The sequence below is a fragment of the Eublepharis macularius genome, chromosome 1 (assembly GCF_028583425.1).
Source record: "Eublepharis macularius isolate TG4126 chromosome 1, MPM_Emac_v1.0, whole genome shotgun sequence".
NCBI lineage: Eukaryota > Metazoa > Chordata > Lepidosauria > Squamata > Eublepharidae > Eublepharis > Eublepharis macularius.
Window position 1 is genome coordinate 234,073,350 of NC_072790.1, and position 11,366 is coordinate 234,084,715.

An 11,366-nucleotide genomic window follows, 5' to 3' on the forward strand; every position below is an offset into this window, starting at 1 on the left:
TGAGACTCAAGGCAGATTACTAAGCGTAAGTCAATACAAACAGCAGCAGGGACATTCAATGAACAACGCAATAGGGTATACCAATGCAAATTTGCAGAGATCGAAAACAAGCAGAAATCCAATCCAGAGCTGAAACAATGCTGAAGACAGAGCATAAGCAATTCTAAACCTGACATATTAAACAACACAGAAACTGCCCAGTAGGATCATATCTGCAGCAGCAGACAGTACATGGTAGTACAGTCTATAGTACCAGTCAAAGACATACCTCTGATACGTATTTCTGCCTCCAGATGCCTCAAAAGAATGGCATGTTCTACCGTATCAAAGGTTGCGGATCCAAGAGGAGCAACGAAGAAGCGAGGCCGTTTGTTGCTATTCAGACGGAGGTCATCAACAAATGCCACCAGAGTATTTTGTTTAACGGGACTGGACTGAGTGACCAAACAGCAACCCACAGAGGTTCATAGCTGGCCTCGAATTTTCTAATTATTTCATTTACACTGGCTTCCAATTTGTTTCCAGGCTCCCAATAAGGTGCTGTTTTTGACTATTAAAGCCCTAAACTGCTCTCGTCCAGAGTTTATGAAGGACCACCTCCACCCATATCAACCAACCCAAGACATGAAGATTGCATACGGGCTTTCCTCCAGGAGCCGGCACAAGCACATGTTTGGCTGGCAGGGCCACCCAGCCCTCCCCAAACAATGGAACTCCCACTCTCAGAAGCTCGGAACAAGCACATCTCTGAAGGCCTTCCATCTTCTCCAGTGCACCTACGGGTCAGATTAATTTGTTAAATGGTACGGCAAAGGGCAGTAGATGAACATGGGCAATACTCTAAAATTGTCTTCTAGATATGATGTTTTCGTTCATAATTTTATTGTGTTTTAGTAAATATTTTTAAAACATCTTTGGGATCATTTGGACAAAAGGTGGTCTGCAAGGAAGAGAAATAAATAAAACAGTCACCAGTCCGTAATGTTCTGTGATTTGCTATCATAAGCAGACCCTAATCTTAGAATGACTTTTTAAAAATCAGGTAGTAAAATGAATTAAAAAATCTATTGCTAGCCCTCCTAAATCATTCATGAACAGAGCAAGTGCAGCTCAATGGATATACAGCTGCCAACTCAGGTTTGGGAAATTTCTGAAGACTTAAGAGGTGATGTCTGGGGAAGGCAGAGTTAGGGGATGGGAGCTCAGTAGAGGGATGTTATGCTACATCCTGTGATGTCACATCCAGCTCCTCCACCCTCCTCACTTCACATGAGGCCACTTCCTCCCACCAAAGTTCAAATTTTAAATATTCCTTGCCTGATACCACTCAACCTTAAAAAAAACCTCTCAAAATTGTCTTCAGATTTTCCCCAGCGTTAAAGAGAAAAATCCAACCTAAAGACCCACAATAGGACACCAGCCAACAGCAGTCCTATCTAAGGATCCCATTCCCCTGTTTGGGGGGTGGGGGATCCCCTGCTCCCACCTCTGCCCCCCCCCCGCCACTGCTTGTTATCTGGCCATCGGGGGTAAAGGTGGGGAACGGGCCTCCTGGGTGCACTCCCAAGGCCGGTGTGATGACGTCACTGACATCATCGCACCATCCCAAGAGTGCTCCCATGCTTTGCTGCAAGCCAGTTTGGGCCCCAAGCGGGCCTGATTTGGCTCATTTGGGGCCCAAATCAGCCCACAGCAAAGTGCAATGATGTCACTTCCCAGAAGCGATGTCATCGTGCTGGTACGGGGCTGCATGCGTGCTTTACGTGCACACAAGGAGGGTCCACAAATACCAAGAAAGTAAGTGCTGGGTCTCCCCCTCCCACTGGGAGGGTAAGGGGACCTGGCAACCCTAGGCCTATCGCCCTCTCAATCCCCAGCGGACCTGGAGTCCTTAGTGTCTTTAGAGGCAGCTATCAACCAGTTTCTCCCAAACTGTACGGAATACCACAGGCAAAATGGAAATCCAAGACTATCTACTCTATGTAGCCACTTCCCCTCGACTCCATTTATCCTAGATTCTACTTTTCCTCCAGCAGAACTGATCTCTGTAGTCTGGAGATCATTTATAATTCCAAGAGAATGCTAAGCCCCACCCAGAGGCTAGCAGCCCTAAATGGATACCAAGATGCCCCCAAGCTGAGAGATCTAAGTTCAAATGTCAGTGATGTCTTTAGAGGGTAGCACTGGGCAAGCCACACTCACCCAGTCTCTTCAGTGAAATAGTAATAATTTCAGATAGGAAAACAACAGTATTTTTTACATTTTCCATCTGGGACAGGAAGTAGGATCACAGGGGTTACCAGAGAAATGTCTGTAATGATGAAGACTATAAAGTTCTGTGAAATGATGAAAACTATAAAGTTCTGTGCAAACTAAAAGTATTACATACAACTATAAAAAGTGTGACAGGACAGGACATTTAAATTTTACAGACGCTTCCAGAGGCATGTGTTAGATTCAGCATACAATTTCATTTTAAAATGTTTTATCGATTTAACAGTGATCTGAGTTCCTTGCATTGTGCTGGCACGTCACGATGAAATATCTTCACTGCTCTGTAACGTTTGCAATGGGGCTGAGATAGTTTGCATTCAATTCAGAAATGGTCATTGAGGGAAGGAGCAACAGAAGTTCCAAGTGCCCTGGAGTAAAATATATTAGAGAAAATGGAAAGGTAGTTCCAGGATAACCATCTGGCAACCTCCAAAAAGATACAGATGGATGGAACATAAGTTTCAAACAGGCCTGCCAGTTTTAACCAGTAGATTAATCAATTAATTGGTAAAGAACAATTTTATCCATGAGAAGGAATCTGAATTAATGGGCTGCCAGTTAAAAGGTGCTTTTGCTTATTTTATCCCCAAAGGCTACTGAACTGAGGCCTTCCAAGACCAATATGTTCCATATTTCTACATATAGAATAGCCACAGTGATTTTCTCAACATGATTCATGCATCTCAAAAGCACTTGTAAAAACTGAAGAGTTCTAAACCCTGTACCTAATTTTGAAGCTGACCACCATGCGGACTGAAAGACCCGCAGAATGCAGCAATGTCCAGACAGGGGTATTCTTTTGCAGACTGGAGAGACCTGTCCCCAGCTTGCAGAAAAATGTGGCACCCTCCCCCAAATGAAGGGGATTTAAATCCCCCCAAACACAGGAACATTGTCTGTACTTGCTGACTGTGAGTGGGGAAGGGAGGAGCCAGTCCCCAGTCCTGCTGCAGTCACCTCTCCTCTGCAGGCTGGTAGTTGGGCAGGGAGCCAAGGAGGAGGGGTTGCCGGCCCCTTGCTGCTGAGGTCACCGATGCCAGCTTTGCCACTGCCACTTCTCATCCGCAGGTGGGGGAGGAAGACCAGGAGCAGTCACTGTTCACCCCCTCCCTCAGCCACAGCCCCCACCACTGCTGCCTCTTCTTTCCAGATGGGGGCAGGGGAGGAGGAACAAGAGCCACTGGCCCTCTGCTGTGTGAGCCAGGTGGGCAGGGACCAACAGCTGTGCTCTGGGCAGCTGAGCAACAGGCTGACTTGGCAGGGGTGAGTGGGATCTCCCCTCTAAAGTCTCACAGGTCCCCCACTTGTATAATACATACATTTTAAAAAAACAATGTTCAAGAGTATTGTCGAAGGCTTTCACGGCCGGAGAACGATGGTTGTTGTGGATTTTCCGGGCTGTATAGCCGTGGTCTTGGCCTTGTAGTTCCTGATGTTCCACTGTGACACTGAGAGATCTCTGTCTTTTGGTGCTACACCTCTGAAGATGCCAGCCACAGCTGCTGGCGAAACATCAGGAACTACAATGCCAAGACCATGGCTATACAGCCCGGAAAATCCACAACAACCAATGCTCAAGAGCATCACCAGCTTTCCTTAACTGCTTGACCAAACCTACTTCACATCCCCAACAGACTCAACAACCTAGAAATCATCTTTTTCACATTTAAGCCTAAATTTTCACTTCATCAGATGAAGAGCAGGTTCAGTTACAACCATTTTTAAAATCACAAGGGAGAAAAAAACCTCTTACCACACAAGGGAAAAGTACAACAGCAACGCAAACGGAAACAGGTTCTTCTTGGGCTTTATATACTCTCTGGGGTTGGCCTCCCCACCCTACGAGGATTGCTATAGAGTTGAAAAGTCTAGTTCTATACACGGAAGAAGGAAAATGGCTTTGAACTAGTACACCTATTCATTCATTGCTGTCCCTGGTTCTCCTTTCTCCAGCTGAAATGCAAGCAGCTTGGAGCAAAGATCTTTGCTTATGATACTCAGATAAATATCCTGTATGCTGATGTCACACTATATAAGTAATACCAAATCACCCCATCAAAACAGGGATTTTTCTAGGACAGGGAGATAAGATTGCAATGGGAGCAATACCAGCAAGAACAAATTCTCTCAGTGGAAATCTTGTATTTGGTCAAAGGTCAGCAGGACATTGTGAAGATCTGTTACGTTTGCACCCACCCTTCCTGCAAGGAACAAAAAATGTTCCCGGTTCTAATTACCCCTAACAACCCTGTGAGGTAGGCTATGCTAAGAGAAAGGGGCTTGCCCAAGGTTCCTCAAAGCCATGCTGCAGTTCCCTCTTCAAACTAGAAACAAACCGCTTTGGGTTTTCCCTCTGGATTAAAGCAGAAAGCTCTGGGACCACCAAGTGACCGGCGCTTCCTGCTTTCCACGCAGAGGATAATCCCCATACACAAGCAGCCCTGCCTGAGCGACGATTTCACACCTGGGTTGCCTCAATCCCAGACTGCCATTCTAACCACTACGTAAAATCTGAAGGGCGGAACGATAAGGAGGCGGGTACACGTTTCCGGGGTAGGAAAGGAGGGCGACATTCATGGTAAATGCAGCACTTGCCTGAGGGAAGAGAAACGGCGGAGCATATGTTTCGCGGGGTGGGGCGCGAACAGGGTTGAGCAACGCTAATTTTAAACAGCGTCGAAATGAAAAGGGCAGGGCGTCTGGGGTGTCATCAAAATAATATTAAACCAGAAGCAACTCCCCCTCCCCTTCCCCTCACCAAAACAAAGGGTCGTTGCAGGAGAAAGGAGGGAGCGGTAATAGCGGGTACACGGCGGTTACCATAGAAACTCACACTTGGCGCGCAGGCCTCGCCACCATTTTGGACGGCCCTCCTCTTCGCCGGCGAGATTTGGCCCCGCCCCTTTCGAAAAGGCGGAGCGGAGAATCGACATCCGGGTACTTCCTCAACAGACTACTAGTTCTCATGCAGTTTGGGATTGTTGGGTAGCAGCTGTGTATTATATAACAAAGCAAACGTTTTGTGTCGTAACATTATATAATAGTTAATATTATATCCACATAGAACATACACATTTCCCTCCCATGTCTTTTACAGCGCTTTGACAAGCAGAAGTTCAACAGGAGGTAGTCCATGTGTCCGGGCTGGGCTGGAAAGAATACATGTGTTGAATTTCTGCCTGTTGTGGCCAGGATCATCTGCCTTCATGTTTTATCTGAGGCATGTTAACTGCTTTAAGACAACAGATTCCCTCCTCCCCCATTTCTGTGCTGGGAGAAGTTGCACCTGTAGAATGCCTACCTACTGTGTAGGTAGTAGAAAAGGGGAATAGAAACCCCAGATTCAGGCTGACGATACTCAGAATGTGTTGCTTCTCATAAAGAAAAAGTAGAACTCACATGGTATAGGAAAATAGCTGGCAAGCTTGGCTCTCGATGTTGCCAGCTTTTCTCTTTCTATTTTGTAACTGGCCCTTTTCCTCGTCCTTTTAATACACAGAAATTTAGCAAGGTAACACTTTTCCTGGCATGTCAAAAACGGATGGAAAGGCTTTATTTGATTACTATTATGTGGTATATGGCACTTGTTAAAAGCCCAGGACTAAGGCCAACACAAAAATAATAATTAAAATTGGCAACCCTAAATGAAACAAAGCAGGGCACACAACCCCATGTATTTCTTGGAATTATTCCTAAGAAGAGTGAAATCAGGCTAAAAGGTTCATCTGGACCAGCATCTGTTTCAGGGCTCCTACCTCCAGAGGTCAACAGTGAGGGCTGTTTCCTAAACTTAAATTACCTCCCCCTTTAGAAAAAAGGCCTAAATAATGGTTCTATGTAACACGAGCCAAAATTCACCCAAGGGTCACCAGTTGTCTGCCATAAAATTAACTTAAGGCCATTTTTGCTGGCACTGCACCTTCACATCTTGCACTACAGTTGCACTCTAGCAATAATTCACAACTAGACTGGCTTCTTTATGCAGGAAAATCCCATTGTGATGATTGCACAAATACAATGATTGCATAAAAACATCCTACAGGGTGTGTGGATGCAGCGTAGGACTTGGTTTTGGAACACTTGTGATCACAGACAAATGCCTTTCCCTATCACTGACATAGTTTCCAAACATCAAGTGATTGATTGTTTGCCTTTCTCACTGAGAAGAGCCAAGCTACAAGTGATGCCTGACACAGGATGGACACTTGTCAGCTTCACTCAAGTTTTGATGGGAAATGTAGGCGTCCTGGTTTTACAGCTTGGCTCTCCATTACAGCTGCAAGACTAGGATGCCTACATTTCCCATCAAAACTTGAGTGAAGCTGACAAGTGTCCAACCTGCATCAGGCATCACTTGTAGCCAGGGGCGGTGGGCCTATTGAGGTCAGGTAGGCGGTGGCCGCAGGCGTGGGGTGCCGTAGGGAGCGCCGGAGGAGGTGCGGCGCGGGAGCGCGCGCCACAAAGCACCAGCCTCCTATCCCTCCCACCCCGCGCCGCTGCCGCCGCCAGCACAAGCCCCCGGCCAGGCGCAGCCACCGCGGGCAGGCATCTGCGGCGGCACAGGCAACCGAGCGGGAGAGCTCGGAGGCCGCCCGCCGCAGCAATCGGGCCGGCGGTGGCGCGTGCGCTCCCATGATGACGTCACGCGTGATGTCATCACGCAGGCTGGTGCGCGCGGACGCACGCAGGGGCACCCGGCCAGCCGGCCGGCCACGAGCGTGGTAAACCCTTGCGCCGCCCCTGCTTGTAGCTTGGCTCTTCTCAGTGAGAAAGGCAAACAATCAGTCGCTTGATGTTTGGAAACTCTGTCAGTGATAGGAAAAGGCATTTGCCTGTGATCACAAGTGTTCCAAAACCAAGTCCTACGCTGCATCCAGACTCAAGATGGATTTTACATAGTGTAGGCCAATACAACCGACAACACAGATGTTCAACAAACAATAGGGTGTGAATCACAGAAATTTGAAAACAAGCATATACCTGGATGCAGAGGTGAAACATTGTTTTGGGTTTTTTTAATTTTTTATTTTAATTTTCAAAAAGAACAATATTAACAATACAAAACAAAGCAATATTATACATAACTAACTTCAAGCAACAATTTAACTACAATTGTTATTCAACCATCTGGTTAATGAATACAAGGTATAAATGGTATTGTATTACGTTAATAAGTAGAACAGTTATAACTCAGATGAAATATACTATATCCCCTTCGTCATATCTAAAGCCTACAATTCAGATTAGATGAAACATTGTTGAAACAAAGCATAAATAATTAAATATGACATATTTAATCATGTGGAAACTACACAATAGGAGCATATCTACATCAACCGATAGCAGGTGTATTCATGAGATCAGATATCAGGAACAGGAGTTTGTTTGGAGGGTTTTTTTTTTAAACATTTACTGTCTTCACAAACTTATCCATTAGACCAGGGCTCCTCAACCTTTTTGAGCCTGTTGGCACTAGGGTTGCTAGCCTCCAGGTAGTGGCTGGAGATCTCCTGGAATTACAACTGGTCTCCAGGCCACAGGGATCAGTTCATCTGGAGAAAATGGCTACTTTGGGGGGTGGACTCTATGGAATTATGCCATGTCAAGGTTCTTTCCCTCCCCAAACCCCTCTTTCTCCAGGCTTCTCCAGGTTTCACCCCCCAGATCTCCAGGAATTTCCCAACTTGGAGCTGGCAGCCCTAGTTGGCACCTTTGAAATTATGACACACAGTGTTGGGAACACAACTACAAAATGGCTACCACAAAAGGCAGAGAGCCAAACACAAAATGGCTGCTTCAGGAGTAGCAGCCACACACACACAGGATCCTAAGTACAGAGGAAAAGAGGGGTTGGAAAACTTTAAAAAATACACTGGGAAAGAGAATAAATAGAATAAAACTAACACTGTGGCAGCAGCTGCCTCTGAAACCACCTTATTTTAATCTGCTCAGCCAATGGGATCTCCAGTGGCTAATCAAAAGCCCCACGTTCTAAAATTATCTGGTGGGTGCCAGGAAAGGTGTTGGCCCATGGGTGCGAGAGGGTCCCTGCATTAGCCTTTTCCTCTGATCTACTCCCAAAGAAAAAAAACTCCATCAGAATGGTCATCCTGAGGTTCCCCAGCTCCATCTACAGACCAAGTTTTTAAAAGTTTCAAAATTACAATTTGGCAGCTGGGCAGAATCACAGCTCAGTAGCCGCATGTCTTGGGCTTGGGAATGAAGACTCACCGCTCCATTGCTGCTCCAGGGCTATGGCCTCTTCCCCTTGGCTTGTGCCTCGGGGTCATCATCAAAAGAGTGGCTTTCCTATCTAATGCGTGTCAAACATTGTCTTTCTGTAAGCAGCCAGACTGTCCCAGGTCAACACATATACACAACATGTAATCTAGACATGCAGTTCAGGCTAAAAACTGCTGACGCAAACTATGCTAATACCGCTTTACACAAATATGCAAACGAAGTGCAAGCAAAATACAAGGGTGACGGGGTATGAGATGTCAGGGCCTTCGTTGGACCTGTCTTTCTTGACGCGAGGGGCTCCATAGAAAGTACTGCTCTCTAAAGCAAATCGCTGAACAGAGACCACAACTGCTTAGCACTAATTGTGGGAATGGTGCCAAGGAGAGGGTGTGGTGCAACTGGCCAACAAAACCCACTTTTGTCAAAATTGCTACAGTGACTTCATTCTTTTGGGGGGCACAATGGTCCCCTTTCTCTCAAGGGGTTTCTCTCCACAATGGACCCAGTCAGGCCTGCTTAGCAGAAGTGCCAGAGGAAGGAGCGCTGTTGTCAAGGGAGATGAAGAGCTTTCTCCTGAGGGGCAGGGAGATGGGACCTCTGCATGGTATGAAAGAGAAGTTAAAGAATATGAGGTGGAGAGGTGTTCAGCAGAGGCTGCTAGCTAGGTCACAGAATGGACCTAAGAAGGGTGCGACTCTGTTTGGGATGACGTTGATACACTGAGGTGCAAAATCCAATTGTCAAAATATATTTAAATTAACTGAAATGTGCTACTGGACTCTTTTTGAAATGTGCTGTCATTGAAGAGTGCCCAGAATCTGTTGACTGATAAAGCCCTCTTTGCTTGGCCTAATGGTGTGTGTTGGGGGGTGCTTCATTTGGAGATCTTCCGCATACAGTGCCTTGTACGGCAGTATCTCTGGTTTCAGCAAGAGAAACAGCAAATATAAGACACAATTGCCATTTTTCTTTCCAATGGGGGTTCTCATATTTTTCACAACTGGGCAGAAGTTCAGGGGGCGAAGGTATTTTCATTATGGCATCCTCGGGTTTAGTAAAGTTTCATCTGCCCATTGCTGCGTTTTTTAAAGATACAGGATGCCCACAAGGCAGCATGTGGAAAACAGGGTTGTAATCTTTATTTAGATGTGCATTTGACCAGAAGAAAAACCACCCAGCCTTATCTGCTCTTTCAGCTTTATTAGTAGTTTGAGCTCTCAAAACCAGCAGGTGAAGCTTTTCAGGGAATGGAGATCCTCTACTAATGTCTACCCCTCAAGCTGATTTTGAAGGCGCAAGAGCAGAGGCGAGATGAAATTGGGGCTAGTTACAGTGCTTTGGGATACTGCAGGGAACCCACAGCAAATCTCCCCTCCCATTGTTACGTGTCCTCCTAAAGTGTTCCCACTGAGATTAAAATTAATTAGTGCCAATTACAAATCAGATTAGAGATAGCCTCTTGTGGGGGCAAATCGCTTACTGAATGGAACTATTGCCAAAGGGGTGTTTTGCGCAGGGACGTGATAGATGGGGAAGCAAGATTAATTTACCCACATACAGTCATAATCCCCTCCTGCAAAACTACGAATGAAATCCAAGATTTCTGGTAACCAGTAGACACTGTTCCTCTGCAACTTGAACTAGAAACAGAGAAATTTAGTTCCTGTTTGTTGCCGTACTACAATGTGACCGAACTTTGAGCATCCTAGCCTCCAATGTTTCAAGACGTTTGAAAAAAGGGACACCCTGATTCTCATATCAAGCATCATGCCCGACTCCCACCACAGGCATTTCTGCATATGGCTGACAGCTCTACTCGATCCACTCTGTATTGATTTACTATGCAACTGCCTATCCTCAATTGATTTAAAAGCTTAAGAAGGCGTTTGGTAAAGTTATATTTGAAAAACAACAACAGCTGTCTTGCAAGATATTAACAATTGTTCGAAATACAGTAGAGGTAGGTTATGAAACAGCAAGCTGCGCATTGCATGGCTCTTTAATGTTCATGTGCATACATTACTGTTCATGTGCGTTGGAGACAAGAATGTATCTGTTCCCGATTTGGATATGTAACTTCAAAATCCAAGGGGAAGGAGCTGAAGCCTGAAGAATGACATTGCCAGCAACTAATGACATTTTAATAAGAGGTCCTCTCCTGAAAAAAGCAAAATGAAGGACAAAAAGGAGTGCTAATTTACTATAGAGAAGGACCAAAAAATAGAAATTGTCCTTGACAAACAAGGGCAACTGGAGGATATCAGGAGCTAGCTTTTATATATAGCAATATTATTCCAGAGCATATAACGATATAACAAGGTTTTATATATATATTTACAGAAATGGCCATAAAACAAGCAGCACCCATAAAAGGGAAAATCAACCACAATTCTAGCTGATAAAGGAGCAGGCCAGCTCGGCGGGTGTTTTGCCTCAACAGATCTTTTTCTTGATGACTTTTGACAGGTTTCATCTATCTTCTTGTTAATGCTGTCTTGATCCTAATCAGATTCATCAGTCTCTCTTTCTCTTCTTCGTCTGAAGCCTGAATGAACTCTTCAACACCTATCTTCTTCCATAATCTTGCATTGCGGCTTCTCAGGGATGGAGACTGTCAATCTGTTTGCCTTTGTTTATAGCACTGGTATTGCAAAGGGGATTCTTTAGACACCAATTCTGTTCTGTGGAGGAAGTACAAGTAGAAATAGGTATGTCAGTCATCTGATTAAAGAAAAACTTAGTTAACTAACTGTATTTTTTTATCTGATTGAACCTATGAAGCTACCTTATATCCAGTCAGACCACTGGTTCTTCTAACTTGGTATTTCCCAAAAACATATTACCTGAGA

General features: G+C 45.3%; 1 protein-coding gene across 4 annotated transcripts in view; it reads right to left on the reverse strand.

The window, feature by feature from the left end:
* DNAJC4 (DnaJ heat shock protein family (Hsp40) member C4) overlaps nucleotides 1–5,169 on the reverse strand; it is a 62,770-nt gene extending 57,601 nt beyond the window's left edge. Inside the window, exons 1-2 of one of the 4 annotated variants that reach the window (XM_054995251.1) lie at nucleotides 5,108–5,169; nucleotides 2,490–2,642 (exon numbers count right to left, since the gene is read on the reverse strand). The gene's annotated coding sequence lies outside the window, so the exon portion shown is untranslated. Of the gene's footprint in view, nucleotides 1–2,489; nucleotides 2,643–4,027; nucleotides 4,040–5,094 lie in introns of those variants that run through there. The other 3 variants (XM_054995225.1, XM_054995233.1, XM_054995243.1) reach the window with 3 other exon arrangements.
* Between the last annotated feature and the right edge of the window lie 6,197 nt (nucleotides 5,170–11,366).